The sequence below is a fragment of the Cynocephalus volans genome, chromosome 13 (genome assembly GCF_027409185.1).
Source record: "Cynocephalus volans isolate mCynVol1 chromosome 13, mCynVol1.pri, whole genome shotgun sequence".
NCBI lineage: Eukaryota > Metazoa > Chordata > Mammalia > Dermoptera > Cynocephalidae > Cynocephalus > Cynocephalus volans.
The window spans coordinates 92490332-92505994 of NC_084472.1; the positions used below are offsets into that span (position 1 = coordinate 92490332).

The following is a 15663-nucleotide window of genomic DNA, read 5'->3' on the forward strand; positions in this document are numbered from 1 at the left end:
TATTGCAAGTCAATACGCATAAAAAAGATTCCTTGATCAAAACAAGATATATGTTCACCTTTTCATTAAGACCCTTTTGTTTGGACTATTTGGACATGCTCACGTATATATATATATTTAGAGAACAGTACAATGAATCCATGTGTCCTTCAATAATTACCAGCCTGTGGCCAATTGTCATTCTTTCATACATCCACATCTGACTGTGCCTCTCCAGTATTTAAAAATTTTAAAGCAACTCAGAGGCAGTATATCGAGGCATATTTTCAACCAAACACTAATCTGTTTTAACCCCTTCACTGCTCTTTCTCCTCTATCCTAACCTACTCATAATGCCATCCCTGTATCTGACCTCCTTTTTATTTTTCTTTGACTTCTGCTGCTCTGATGGATTAACTCTGCCTGAAGACAGACAGTTAAAGATCAATGCTGTATAAACACATTTCAAAAGGAGCAGACAGACCAGCAGTGCCCCCAGCCCTCCTGTCCCTGTTCTCACCTGCAGTTCCATAATGGTGGCTCCATAATGACTGTGGGTGAGGCCCTGGTGCATGTGAAGATCACTCTTCTGTTGCTCTGGCTGGTGGTGTTTCTGTTCCTTTTTGGATGGTCCCAGATTGGACACTCTCAATCTCACATTCCCCCCAAAGTGGTGATACTCCTGAGGGTAACTGACTTTGGTAGAAGCATGAAGGCTCCAGACTGTCTCACACAAAGCCTACACTTTGAGGGCCAGAGACATTACGCACATGAATGTCATGATGTATTTGGCGTCCAGATATTTCTCTGTATTCACCTGCACAGATCAGGGTGCCCTTGTCAAAGACCAGCCTTTTGTCCAGAATGACTGCTACTATCACAATTATGTAGAAAGGGACCTAGAATCCATGGCTGCTCTTAACACCTGTTCTGGGGGCTTTCAAGGAATGCTGCTGATAAATGACATTACTTATGAAATCATCCCAAAAGACTTTCTGCAACATTTGAACGTCTAATATATAAGGGGGACAGTGAGGAGATGTGGGCTAACAGAATAAAAAGCATGACCATTAAAGCTTCAAGAGTGTGATAATTCTACTCTGATGCAAAGCACCCAGGAAGGCTGGTGGACCCACAGATGGTTTCTTGAGCAGGTGGTATTGGTGGACTACCAATGATTTGTTTATCGGGATAATAACATCATACTTTTGTAGGAGGAGATAATCACAGTTAGCTAAGCAGTAGATATGCCTTATGCTCCAATGGACCTTGACATGAGTTTACCTGGAGTTGAGATCTGGACTGAAGGAACTAATGACAAGATAACACAATGCTGTACTGCTGGAATTCAGCATATGGACTAAAAACAACATTGGTCCCTGCATTCAATATGAAGTTGCACCTTTTTTTCAACACAAAGATTCTCATATCTTCTCTTATCCCACAAAGGATCAGTATGTCCTGATCAAACTAAACAGTGTTCTGTAATGAGTTTCATGACTGGTCAACTTTTTAACTTTGCCATGAATGTGGAACATCACGTTGGTCATAACCTGGTGATACAAAAAGTGTATGTGAAGAAATAAGACGCACAATGCATTCAGTAGGAACTACATCAGCAACATTCGTCAACTGCAGTTACAAAAAGTTCCTTAGACAGAACTGAAGGAAAACAAAAAAGCCCACAGATCACAGCAAAAGTTCTGATATTAACCAGCAAAGGTCTAACACCACCAAAGAACATCCATAAAACCTAGAAGAACCGGAAGCCCCCAGGGCTCCCAAGCCAGGATGAAGGGGGCCCAAGGGCCTCAGCCACGCACCCCATGTCCACATCCAGCCTGGTGATGACCGAGCAGTTGCCAGAAGCCTCCTCAGCCTCACACCCCCACCTTCCTTCTTCTACCCACCTCCCTACTCCCCCTCCTACTGTTCCATAACAACACCGTAGAATGTAAAATAATAATAATAAATTAATTCATTAAATAAATAAATACATTAAATAAATAAAAAGTTCTTTACTGTCTCTCCAAAAAAAGAATGTTCAAAGAATCAAATCCAGGGGCTGTCTCTGCACTGAAACAGTGTGGGAATGGTGAAGTTGATGAAGGAGAGCAGAGTGACTGTGGAACCTTGCAGTTGTGTACTAGAGATCCCTGTTGTTCGGCAAACTGCACTCTGAAACCTGGGGCTGCTTGTGCTTTGGGGCTTTGTTGCAAAGACTGCCAGTTCATACCTACAGGCACAGTCTGTAGAGAAAAGGCCGAGGAATGTGATCTTCCAGAGTGGTGCGATGGAACCTTGCATAACTGTCCAGCAGATGTGCATGCACCAGATGGGTCTGTTGCATGGGTGGCGGCTACTGCTGTGAAAAGACATGTCATGTCTATGATGAGCAAGGATGCCAATAGTGCAAGTCACAGTTGCTACAAGGAAATGAACACCCAAGGTACCCATTTTGGTCACTGTAGTTTGAAAGGCTCTACATTTGTAAGATGTAGTATCTCAGATATGCTGTGTGGGAAAGTTCAGTGTGCGAATGTGACAGAAATTCTGCATTTGACAGATCATTCTACTGTGCATAGGGCTCACTCCAATGGAGTCACCTGCTGGAGTACCGACTATCGTTTTGGGATGACCATACCTGATATTGGTGATGTGAAAGATGGCACAGAGTGTGGTACAGAGCATGTGTGCATCTGCAGGCGGTGTGTTCCTATCTCATGTTTGCAAAGTGCTTGTTCACCTAAGACCTGCAATATGAAAGGTGACTGCAAAAATAAACATCGCGCCATTGCAACATTGGGTGAGCACCCCCAACACCAACAACTGCCTGATACAAGGCAGAGAAATTAGTGTTGTTAGTGGCCCACCCCGTGAAAGAAAAGCAGAAACCAAAAGAAAGGTGCACAAGAAGAGCTACTTGGTACTACTTTGGATTGCTCTTTTGGTCTTGCTTTGCTGTTTGTTGCTTTTGCTTTGCTGCATGGATAAAAAATCAACAAAAGAACAAAATGTTCAAATTTCACCTAAGAAAAATGAACAAACTGTTGAAACATAGCCGAGAAAAAAGAGTACAGTGTTCAAATTTCATGTGATAAAAATGTGGAAAATGTTGAAACTTCACTTCAGGACAAAAATCAAAATATTTCAACTTCACCTAACAAAAAACAGCTTAAAATCACAATATGAGAAAATAAACTGAATTCTTAATAAAATGTATCCTGTATAGATTTTTAGTGCATTTGGCAGTAGAAATGTTATTACGTGTGTCAGAGACCACTGACAAAAATTCAGAGATCTAGCATGTTTCAGGGTCAAAAACATGAACCATTAAGTAAAGGTAATTCCCAGCATATTCCTACCTTTCATTATTTTAAGCAGGGTTAGTGGTTTATTTTCGGCTGGGGTGTGTGTGTTTTAATTTGTTGTCCCTCAATTCCAGCCTCCTTCCCCATTTTGCTCTGCTCTGTCACATGGAGAACGGGGACCTCCATATGGCATTTCTTCTTTGCCAGTCCTCGCTGTGCATTTCTGCCAATAGAGGAGCTAGAGGGAGACTGGAGACCTAGAGAATGGTCTGAGTGCTGCTGATGTCACTGTGGCCTCAGTACCAGCTTGCACCTCGGCAGCAGCAGTAGCTTTCATTCTGCACATTACTACTCTATGTAGTTAGTAACTCCCGGAACCAACAGTACTGTCAGCCCAGAGATGCCAGCACAGCCACCAAGCAACTCACCCTCGCAGTTCTGAGTCCCAAGCCTTTGAGCCTCCACCTAATTCCAGAGGCTCCGGCATCACATTGGCTGTACCCGGTCCTCAGAGGTGGTCCTAGGACCATGGCACCTATTCCAAAGCTCTAGGTTTTGGAAGCTCACCTATTCTAGCTCAAATAACCCCAACCTCTCCCCTTTGATCTCCAGAACTAGTAGTGATAGTTACATCTTATCATTAGCACTCGTGGTTATCTCGATGGTGTGCTTTCTCATTTTGTGAATGAACTATCTGAGTGATATGGTGCTCACCGTGATACAGTGGAGAACAGAGGAAGGAGTCAGACATCAGAAGGTTTTGAATTTTTCTCACCATTTCCCTCCACCATCTAGGGGAAATGATTTAAACTTAGGGAGAATTTTTTTTAAATATGAAAAGAGAGAACAATAACTCTTGTCACTTACTCTGTAACTTTGGTTATTAAATAGGATGAGGAAGAAACATAATTCTATGTATACTGTAATAAATCTAGAAAACTTTCTTTCTTCTAGTGAAAAAAATCTTTAAAATCCCATTTAGACTGTAAAACCCACATTTGGGGGGCTTCAGAGAGGTGTGGAAGCATGAAGGACTGGAAGAACTAAAATCTCAGGCGTGGAAACAATTCTGAAGTGAGTTGACTATTCCAGCCAGTTTCTCCTCTGGAGCTGACACTGGGTGTGAATTGTGGATTAGGCTTGTACCAGTCGGAGGACCTCTGCTGAGAGATGGAGAAACCAGCAATCCCCTTAGTCACTACACAGGACTAGATTCATAAATTAGACATTTGGGGATTTTCAATTTATAGTCATTCTTCCCCAAGTCACATTTTCTGAATTGAGGGCTTTGTGGGATGCTGATGAGCTAGACTAAAATTTCTTGAAAGGCATGATTTCCTAATCATGTTATATTTTGGACACAAGACATAGTAAAAAGTAGCTTCTCTCAAGCACACGTACTGTCTCCCCATTAAAATGCTTATCTGATTTCGAACTTGTATGTAGCAAGAAGCTGGAGAGCTGGGCTGTGAGCCTTTGGATGATAATTTAATCCACATAATCTTTCAGAGCTGAGGAAATAGTCACACAGACTCCCAGTTGAAACTCTAGCCGACTAGACCTGCGCAACATAAGTGAAGGAGAATTGGTCTAAAATTTGCTGAAAACTCACTCGCCTCTAACCTAACTCAATCCATGATGGATTTAGGTAATTGGCTTCTCGCCCTATCTTTTTAGCAGAGAAAATAGGGAAATATCTCCAGTGGAGGTATCTGGAGCTTCTCTTGTTTTATACACAATTACCTGCATACAATAAAATATTTTCATTCATGCCTACAGTAAAAGAGTTATGACCTACTACTCGAGAATTTTTTTAAAAGTAGGAAAGAAGCAGAAGGAAGAAAGATTAGTAATGTCAAGATGATCCAGACAGTGGAGTAAGAGTACATTAAAAAAATGACTGATTAATACTTTTTAAAATAGGAGAACAGTGTATAAAAACAGGAAAAAAATGTAGAATATCTTCAGTTGATGGGAAGTGATCAAATTGATAATTTAGAACTAAAAAATACACTTTTTCGCACATTTTTCATCTTGTTCATCATTGGTGTATAGAAACAGTACTGATTTTTGTGTTTTGATTTTGTGTTCTGCAACTCTACTGAATTCATTATTAGTTCTAAGAGTTTTTTGGTGGAGCTTTTAAGGTTTTCTTTCTATAAGATCATTTTGTCTGTAAACAGGGACAATTTGTCTGCAAATAGAGACATTTATTCTGCAAACAGACAATTAGGAAAGAAATAGAGGGCACCAAATTGGAAAGTTTCCTCTTCCCAGTTCTTAGAGGAATTGCTTTCAGCTTTTTGAAGCTCAGTATAATATTAGCTGTGGGTTTCTCACATACGGCTCTTATTGTGCCGATTCATTCCTTCTAGATTTAATTTGTTGAGAGTTTTTATCGTGAAGCATTGTTGAATTTTATCAAATGCTTTTTCTGCTTCAATTGAGATGATCATATGGTTTTTGTCCTTCAGTCTGTTCATGTGATGTGTTACATTTATTGGTTTATGTATGTTGAACACACCTTACATTGTGGGATAAATCCCACTTGAACATAGTGAATGTTCTTTTTAATATGCTGCTAGATTCAGTTTGGTAAGATTTGTTGAGAACTTTTTAATGTTCATCAGGAATATTGGCCTATAGCTTTCTATTCTTGTTTTGTCCTTGTCTGGTTTTGGTATCAGGATAATGCTGGCCTAACAGAATGAGTTTGGAAGAATTCCTACCTCTTCAATTTTTTAGAAGAGTTTGAGAGGAATTTGTGTTATTTATTTATTTATTTATTTTACTGGTAGAATTCAGCAGTGAAGCTGTTCGGTCCTGGGCTTTTCGGTATCTGAAAAATTTTTATTATTGATTCAATCTTGTCATTCCTAGTTGGTTTGTTCAAGTTTCTTTTTTTCTTCTTAGTTCAATCTTGGTGAAAGTGTCAAGAAATTTACTTATTTTCTCAAGGTCTTCCAATTTTGTTGGCATATGGATTTTTATAATAATCTGTAATGATCCTTTGTATTTCTATGGTATCAGTTTTAATGTCTCCTTTTTTGTTTCGGATTTTATTTATTTTAGTCTTTTCTCTTTTTTTATTGGTTAGTCTAGCTAATAGTTTGTCAATTTTGCTTATCTTTTCAAAAATCCAACATTTTCTTTTGTTGATCTTTTCTGTTTTTTTATAGCCTTAATTTTGTTTATTTCTGCTCTGATCTTTATTATTTCTTTTCTTCAACTAATTTCAGGTGTGTTATTTTTTATTTTCTAGTTCCTCGAGATGCATCATTATGTTCTTTATTTGAAATCTTTCCACTTTTTTGATGAAAGCATTTATTGCTATAAACTTCATTCTTAGCACTGCTTTAGCTGTATCCCTTAGGTTTTGGGATGTTGTGTTTCTATTTTTATTTGTTTCATAAATTTTTAGCGTTTTCTTCTTAATTTTTTTTTTACCCATTTGTCATTCCAGAGGGTGTTGTTTAATCTCCATGTAGTTGTACAATTTCTAAAGTTCCTCTTGCTATTGATATTTAGTTTTATTTCATTATGGTTAGAGAAGATATTTGATAAGATTTCAATTTTTAAAAATTTGTTGAGACTTGTTTTGTTGCCTATCATAGGGTCAACCCTGGAGATTTTTTTTTTTTTAATTGAAGTATAATTAATTATTATGTAATTTGGGGGGTACAACATCAACTATCATCACCTGTGTACATGTGTTGATCAAATCAATATTATTAGCATGTTCATTATTACAAATCATAATTATTCTTTATGCTCCTTACACAATCTCTCCCTCTCCACTCTTTTAACCCCCACCCCCTATTCTAGTAACAATAGATTTGTTCTGTCTTTCTGAACGATCAACATATTATTATGGTCTTTTTTTTTCTTTTCTTTCCTTACTTTTCTTTCTTTTTTCCTTTCTTTCTGTCTTAGCACCCACTTACAAGTGAGGACATGTGGTATCTCTCTTGTGTCTGGTTTATTTCACTTAACATACTTTTCTCCAGGCTCAGCCATATTGCTGCAAATAGCAGAATTTCATTCTTTTTTATGGATAAGTAGAATTCCATTGTGTATATAGAACACATTTTCCTTGTCCAGTCATCCGCTGATGGACATTTAGGTTGGTTCCATCATCTGGCTATTGTAAATAGAGCTGTGATGAACATAGGAGTGCAGGTATCCCTTTGACATGATGATTTCCATTCCTTTGGGTATACACCTGAAAGTGGGATTGCTGGATCCCATGGTAATTCTATCTGTAGTTGTCTGAGAAACCTCCATACTACTTTCCACAATGGCTGTACTACTTTACAGTCTCACCAACAGTGTAGAAGAGCTTTCCCTTCCCCACATCCTTGCCAGCATTTGTTATTCTCAGTCTTTTTAATAATGGCCAGTCTAACTGGGGTGACGTGATAGCTCAATGTGGTTTTGATTTGCATTTCCCTGATGGTTAGTACCTGTTAGACATTTGTGTGTCTTTCTTCAAAAAATGTCTACTAAGCTCCTTGGCCCATTTTTTTAAATTGGGCTATTTGGTTTTTTTCTGTTGCTTGAGTTCCTTGTATGTTCTGGATATTAATTCCTTGTTGGATTTATAGTTTGCAAATATTTTTCCCAATCTGTTTCATTCTGTTGATTGTTTCCTTTGCTTTGCAGAAGTTTGTTAGTGTGATATGATCCTATTTATTTATTTATTTTCTTTTTTTGCTTGTGCTTTTAGGTTCTTATTCATAAAGTCTTTGCCCAGTCCTACTTACTGAAGTGTTTCCCCTTTATTTTCCCTTAGTAGTTTTATAGTTTCAGGTCTTATACTTAAGTCTTTAATGCATTTTGAGTTGATTTTGGTATGTGGTGAGAGGTACAGGTCTTGTTTCATTCTTCTGCATATGGATGTCCAATTTTCCCAACACCGTTTATTGAAGAGGCAAGCTTTTCTCCAATGTATATTCTTGTTGCCTTTGTCAGAGATCAATTGGCTGTAAGTATGTAGGTTGATTTCTGGGTTCTGTCTTCCACTCCATTGGTCCGAGTGTCTGTCTTTATGCAAATAAAATACTAATATAATAGCTTTGTAGTATAATTCAAAGTTGGGTAATGTTATGCCTCTGGCTTTATTTTATTTTATTTTATTGCTCATGATTGTTTTGGCTATTTATGGTCTTTTGTTGTTACATATGAATGTTAGGATTGTTTTTTCTATTTCTGTGAAGAATGTCATTGGTATTTTGATGGGGATTGTGTTAAATCTGTAGATTGTTTTGGGTAGTATGAACATTTTCACAATGTTAATTCTTCCAAACCAAGAGCATGGAATTGGAATGTCCTTTTACCTTTTTATGTTCTCTTTAATTTCTTTTAGTAGTGTTTTATAGTTCTCATTATAGAGATCTTTTACCTCCTTGGTTAAATTGATTTCTCGGTATTTTATTTTTGGTGACTATTGTAAATGGGCTTACTTTCTTGATTTCTTTTTCTGCTATATCATTACTGGAACATAAAATGCTACTGATTTGCAGATGTTTATTTTATATACTGTAACATTACTGAAATTATTAATCAGCTCTAAGAGTTTTTTTTGGTAGAGGCTTTAGGATTTTCTATATACAAGATCATAACATCTACAAACAGGGAGAGTTTAACTTCATTTTTTCCAATCTGGATGGTCTTTATTTCTTTCTCTTGCCTGATTGCTCTAGCTAATACTTACAGTACAATGTGGAATAAGACAAGGATGTCCACTCTTATTGAAAGCTCTTAAAGGAAAAGCTTTCAGTTTTTCCTCATTCAGATGATGTTGGTGGTGGGGCTGTCATTTACGGCTTTTATCATTTTGAGGTACTTTCATTCTATACCTCATTTGCTGAGAGTCTTTATCATGAAGGATGCTAAATTTTATCATATGCTTTTTCTGCATCTATTGAGATAATCATATGGCTTTTGACCTTGATTTTGTTGATGTGTGTATCACATTTATTGATTTGTCTATGTTGAAACCATCCTTGCATCCCTGGGATGAATCCCACTTGATCATGGTGTACAATTTTTTTGATGTGTTGCTGTATTCTGATTGCTAATATTTTGTTGAGGGCTTTTGCATCTGTGTTCATCAGAGATATTGGTCTGTAGTTTTCTATTTTTGTTGTATCTTTGTCTGGTTTTGGTATCAGGGTGATGCTGGCTTCATAGAATAAGTTTGGAAGAGTGGCCTCTGTTTTAATTGTTTGGAATACTTTGAAGAGAATTGGTATTAACTCTTCTTTAAAGGTTTAATAGAATTCAGCAGCAAGCCGTCCGGTCCTGGGTTTATCTTTGCTGGGAGACTGCTGATTACTGGGCCCCTACTTGTGGGAGGCTACCAATTATGTTTCAGTAAAATAAATGAACAAATAAATAAATTAGGATAATGGGAAGGAAGAAGGAGAAAAATAAACAGAATTAATTCTTGAATTGGTGCTATAAGCTTATGATTTTGCCCTCTTAGGCCTTGTGGGTGTGTAAAGTACTCTCTCTCTCTCTCTCTGTGTGTGTGTGTGTGTGTGTGTGTGTGTGTGTGTGTGCTTTTGCACATTCTTGTGCACCACTTTTCCTGAAGGCTTGTGGCTGCAGCTCCTTCATTCTGAGGGCAATGCCCATTCCTCAGATATTGGCTTCCTTTCATTCCCTGGTTTTTCAGGGGTGGATCCTTTTGGACTGAATCTTATTTGGAGATCATTAAGCCTCCTGGATCTGAAAGTCCATACCTCTCCCTATATTTAAAAAGGTTTCTGAGATTATTTCATTAAATATGTTTTCAATGCCTTTTCCTTTTTCCTCCCCTTCTGCAACACCCATGATTCAGATGTGGAAAATGTTCTGTGTGCTGATGGAAAGAATGTGTATTCTGTAGCTGTTGATTGAAATGTCCTGTAAGAGTCTGTAGGGTCCATTTGGCCTATAGTGCAGTTTAAATCTTACATTTCTTTGCCAATTTTCTGTGTAGGTAATCTGTCTGATGCTGAGTGGATTGTTGAAGTTCTTAACTATTATTGTATTGGAGCCTATCTCTCTTTTCATATTTAATAATATTTGCTTTATATTTCTGGGTATTCCAATGTCGGGTGCAAATGTGAGGGTACTTTGAAGAGTTCATGGAAAAATAAAAGTAAAAGAGAATACTGTTTTTCCACGACCTTTTTGAGGTACTTTTGTATTATGGGTAAATATGTCCCCCAAAGTTCCATGTATTAGAAACTTAATACCCACTGTGACAGTGTTAAAAAGGTGGGAAATCCTATTATAGTAATTAAAAGGTGAGGCTTTTAAAATATGATTAGTCTTTGAGGATTGTTCCCTTGTGAATGGATTGACCCATTCATGGAGTAGTGAGTGTGGTTCTGATAACTTTAAAAGGTGAGCAAGTGAGAAGTTAGCTCACTCTCACTCAAGCCATCCAGCATGTGACACCTTGCATTGCTGTGAAGAGTCACCACCTGCCAACAAGGTCTCCACCAGATGTGTTCTGTGAACTTTGGACTCCCAAGCCTCCAAAACTGTAAGCAACAACTTTTGTTTTCTTACTGATTACCGAGTTTCAGATACTCTGTTTTAAGCAACATAATCAGACTAACATACCTTGTATATTTACAATTGTTGTATCCTCTTACTGAATTGATCCCTTTAACATTACATAATAACCTTCTTTTTCTCTTTTTATAGTTTTTAACTTAGAAGTCTGTTCTATCTGATGTAATTATAATTACTCCTACTTGCTTTCAGTCTCCATTTGTACGGAATATTATTTTTTCCATTTTCTTCACTTTCAGTCTATGTATGTCTTTGCAGATGAAGTGAGTTCCTTGAAGGCAGTGTGTAGTTGAGTCTTTTTTCTTTTTTTCTCCATTCAGCCAGGGTACATTTTTTTAATTGGAGAATTTAGTTCATTTACATTCAAGGTTGTTATTAATAGGTGAGGAGTGCTCCCATCACCTTAGTCATTGTTTTCTGTGTTGTATATCCTTTGTTCATTTCTTCCTCTCTTATTTTCTGTCATTGCAGTTTGATAAATATTTTTTTAGTTATAAGGTTTGATTCCTTTCTCTTTTGCATTTGTGTACCTGATTTACCAGTGAGTTTTATCTTTTTGCCTTTTTTTTTTTTTTTGATGGTAGTTTTCATCTTTTCAATTCCAGATGTAGGATTCCCTGGAGGATTTCTTGTAAGGCTGGACTAGTGGTGATGAATTTCCCAGTTTTTACTTTTCTGTGAAAAACATTATTTCTCCTTTATTCCTGAAGGGTAACTCTGCTGAGTACAGTATTCTTGGCTAGCAATTTTATTTTTCAGCAGTTTGAATATGTCATTTTATTCTATCCTGGCCTGTAAAGTTTCCACTCAGAAATCTGCTGTTAGTCTAATGGGGATTTCCTTACATGTGACCTGAAGCTCTTCTCTTGTTATTTTAAAAATTTTCTCTTTGTCTTTGCCTTTTGATGTCTTGACCATAATGTGCCTTGGAAAGGACCATTTTTGAGGTGTTATCTATTTGGGGACCTTTGAGCTTCCTGGATCTGTATATTCACACTTCTCCTAAAACTTGTGTTTTCAGCTATTATTTTATTAAACAGGTTTTTTATGTGTTTTTTTCTTCTCTTTTCTTTTCTTCTCTTCTCTTTTAGAATGCCAATAATTTAAATATATGTTTGCTTAATGGTGCTCAAAAATTCTTGTAAGCTATCTTCATTTTTTAAAATTCTTCTTTTTTTTTCCTCTGACTGGGTATTTTCAATGACCTATCCTCAAGTTCCCAAATTCTTTCTTCTGCTTGTTCTAGCCTGCTGTTAAAGCTCTCTACTGTCATTCATTTAAGTCTTAAGCTACAATAATTATTTTTGGCTGTTTTGTATAATATCTATTTTTTTCTTGTTAAATTTTTCTTTTATATTAAAATTGTTTTTTTTTAATTTTGTTGAATTGTCTATATGTATTCTCTTATATCTCACTGAGTTTTCTAAAGATTGTGATTTTGAATTTTTTTCTGGCAGTTTTTAGATTTCTTTCTTTGGGGTGGGGAGTTCTGTCATTGGTGTGTTATTGTGTTCCTTCGATGTTGTCATATTTCCTTGTTTTTTTCATGTTTCCTGTGTTCCTGTGATAACATCTGTGCATCTGATAGAACAATCATCTCTTACAAATTTTACAGCTATCACAAATATCTAAATAACTGAGGCATCCACAGTTATGAGTGACATTAATTGCAACTAAAGAAAATGCCTGAAGACTATACCACCGCATCTACATGGAACCAGAATCACCACACCTTTCCTGACCAGCACACTAAGACCTAAATGCAAGTGAGAACTCTATCTATGAAAGCCACTGTAAAATTTTTAAAATAATTAATAATATAAAATAAAAATTTAGCAAGAAAAAAATAGATATTATACAAAACGGCCAAAAATAATTACTGCAGCTTAAGACTTAAATGAAGGTAATTTAAAATGACAGTAGAGAGCTTTAACAGCAGGCTAGAACAAACAGAAAGAATTTGTGAACTTTAGGATAGGTCATTTGAAAATACCCAGTCAGAGAAAAAAAAGAAAAAAGAAGAATTTTAAAAAATGAAGAAAACTTACAAGAATTTTTGCACACCATTAAGCAAACATAAATTTAAATTACTGGCATTCTGAAAGACAAGACAAGACAAGATAAGACAAGACAAGACAAGACAAGAAAAGAAAAGAAAAGAAAAAAGAAAAAACACATAGAAAATCTGTTTAATAAAATAATAGCTGAAAACATTTCAAGTTTTAGGAGACGTATAAATATACAGATCCAGGTCGTCATATTGTACACCAAGAAGAATCACCTTGGTGAACTTTTCCCACTGTGGGAAAAACAAGACTAGGTAGACCCCAAAAGAAGCCCTTGCTATTGAAGACTTTAACAACCTATTTATTAAGCCTATTTGTTAAAGTCTTCAATAGCAAGGGCTTTTGAGGTCTTCCTAGTCTTGTTTTTCCCACAGTGAGAAGACTTCACCAAGGTGATTCCTCTTGGTGTACAATATGACCTGAGCTAAAAGCAGTTGCAACAATGCTTAGCTCCAGGTGCAGTTGCTTGGAGATGTTGTGGAGCTGAGATCCTGGGCTTTGGTTCTCATGAACTTAATTTGGCATCTAGGTCTTGGGGTGTAGGAAGCTTCAACTCTTTGTGGCTGGGTTGGATGAAGATTGCCCACAGTGCCAGGATCTGTGACTCTGAGGCCTCCCCCACCCCTGGCAGCCCAGGCTCTGTGGCCTGGGTTGCAACCATGACTGTAAATCTGGGAGATCAGGACCACAGCACTGACCTGACACAGGGGGAAAGTGGGAGGTGTGGTGCCAGGGGTTCCAGGTCACTCAATCGGCTAGGGTTTACATCCGTGAAGACTGTGAGTGTTTTCAGCAGCAAAGGTTGTGTGGATTTGGGACAGTGGAGATGTTGAGCCTAATGAGGTTCTCTGCAGTAATGGCCGCTGTGATTCTCCTGCTCTTTTTTCTTCCATTGTAAATTCCTCATGGTGCTGAGCTCTGCTGGTCTGGAGGATGGGGAAATGCAAGTAAAATTATACTGTTTTCCCTACACTTTTATTTGTGATTATTCTGGTTTTACTTCTTCGCTGGTTTGCTGCAGCTTCTTAAGTGGACTCCAGAGCTCTCACAGACCTATGTTCATGTGTGAATAATTGCTAAATCATTGTTTTTGTAGGGGTATGGGGCATTATTTTTCATCTTATTACTTTTAACCTATGTAAATGTTTACATTTATAATGGGGTTTTTTTTGTAGACAACACATAAGTAGAACCGAATTGTAATCTAATTTATAATTTCTGCTTTTTAATTGGAGTATTTAAATACCGTGCTACCTTTATGTTTTCTATATTTTCCATTTCTTCTTTCTCTTTTTTCCCTGTTGTTTGTTCTCCTTTGTTTTAGATTAATTAACTATTATTATCAACAGAGTAGTATTTTAAGAAGGAAATAGAAATACTAAAAGGAATGACTTTAGCAAGATAGCTGACTGTCTCTACCAGAAAGACAGACAAAACAACAACCAATCAACTACATTTGACAAAAATTACTAAAGGAGAGTGTCGGAATAAATCAAAGGAGTAACTGAAACTCTGGTAAGCAGAGAAACTCAGGATATACATATAGAGAAAAGAAAAAACATTCAGCCTTCACCACCCAGTCCTCCAGCCAGGGTCAACTGGGAACTAGGAGGAACTTCTCTTTGCAGGGAAAAGCTAAGCAGGAGGATCCCAGCAGCGCCCATCAATACCTTGGATACCTACAGTCCTCATCACTGTCGACCTCTGTAGCCCCCACAGGCAGTAAGCCTAGCAGAGGGAGCTGCCTGGAGTCCATACAGTTGTACTCACCCCAGAGAAAGGGTCTACAGAATGCCCCACCCTCTGTGGCTTGGAAAATTACTATGCTACACCATCTTGAACCTGGAACTAATGCTAGAGTGTGTTTTGCCCCAGGGGCAAGTAGCCATGACACTTTTTTATCCCAGAGGCTAAGTTGTCACCAAACCACCCCTGCCTGGTGGACCAACATCCCTAAGCCAAACTGCAAGCAGTGTTACATTCCACCCTGTGCTGCCAAGTGGCTGTGGAGCCTCTTCATTTACTCCCAGTTACAGCTGTGACCCCACTTTCAGGACAGAACTGAAGCTACGCACTTCCTCCTAGTAAATCAGTGCCTTGATGGAGCTGCTCCACCTACTCCTCCCAGTTGCTGCTGCACACTGCTTCTATAGGCCTGAACTGAAGTTGCACAATGGAACCTGTGGAACTTCTCCAAATATCCCATCAAGTTACTGCTGCACCTGCTCCCATGTGCCCAAGTCGAAGCAATGACTGGTATCCTGGGGTAATGGTGCTTTGGTCACCTGGAGCAATCACACCTCTGGATCTGAGCTGAAGAAGCTTATCATTCCCTGGGGAATTGGTGCTTTGACTGAGAAGCTGCTCTGCCAGGCTGACTTGCTATGCATCCCAGGCTGAGCTGACATAGTATCCTGCATCCCAAGCTGAGTTGTTGAGTTGAACCATCCCACCATACAGGCCAAAGAGCTCCACAATTCTGCTTACCTAAATCTGGTCTATACCCCTAGAGCCCAAGCTGCTGAGACACCCTTTCTCTAGAGAGAGCAATCAGGGCTGTGCTGTTCCCTGACCCCCGGGGCCCAAATGACAACTGTGCATCACCACTCGGCCATAAAAAAGAATGGAATTCTGCCATTCACAGCAACATGGATGAGCTTGGAGGAAATTATTTTAAGTGAAATAAACCCAGCACAGAAAGAGAAATCCCATATGTCCTCACTCAGAGGTGGGGGCAA

General features: G+C 38.0%; 1 pseudogene; it reads left to right on the forward strand.

Annotated features, from left to right (window-relative positions):
• The first annotated feature begins 526 nt into the window (after window positions 1–526).
• LOC134361724 (disintegrin and metalloproteinase domain-containing protein 20-like) lies at window positions 527–13758 on the forward strand (annotated as a pseudogene).
• The last annotated feature ends 1905 nt before the right edge of the window (window positions 13759–15663 follow it).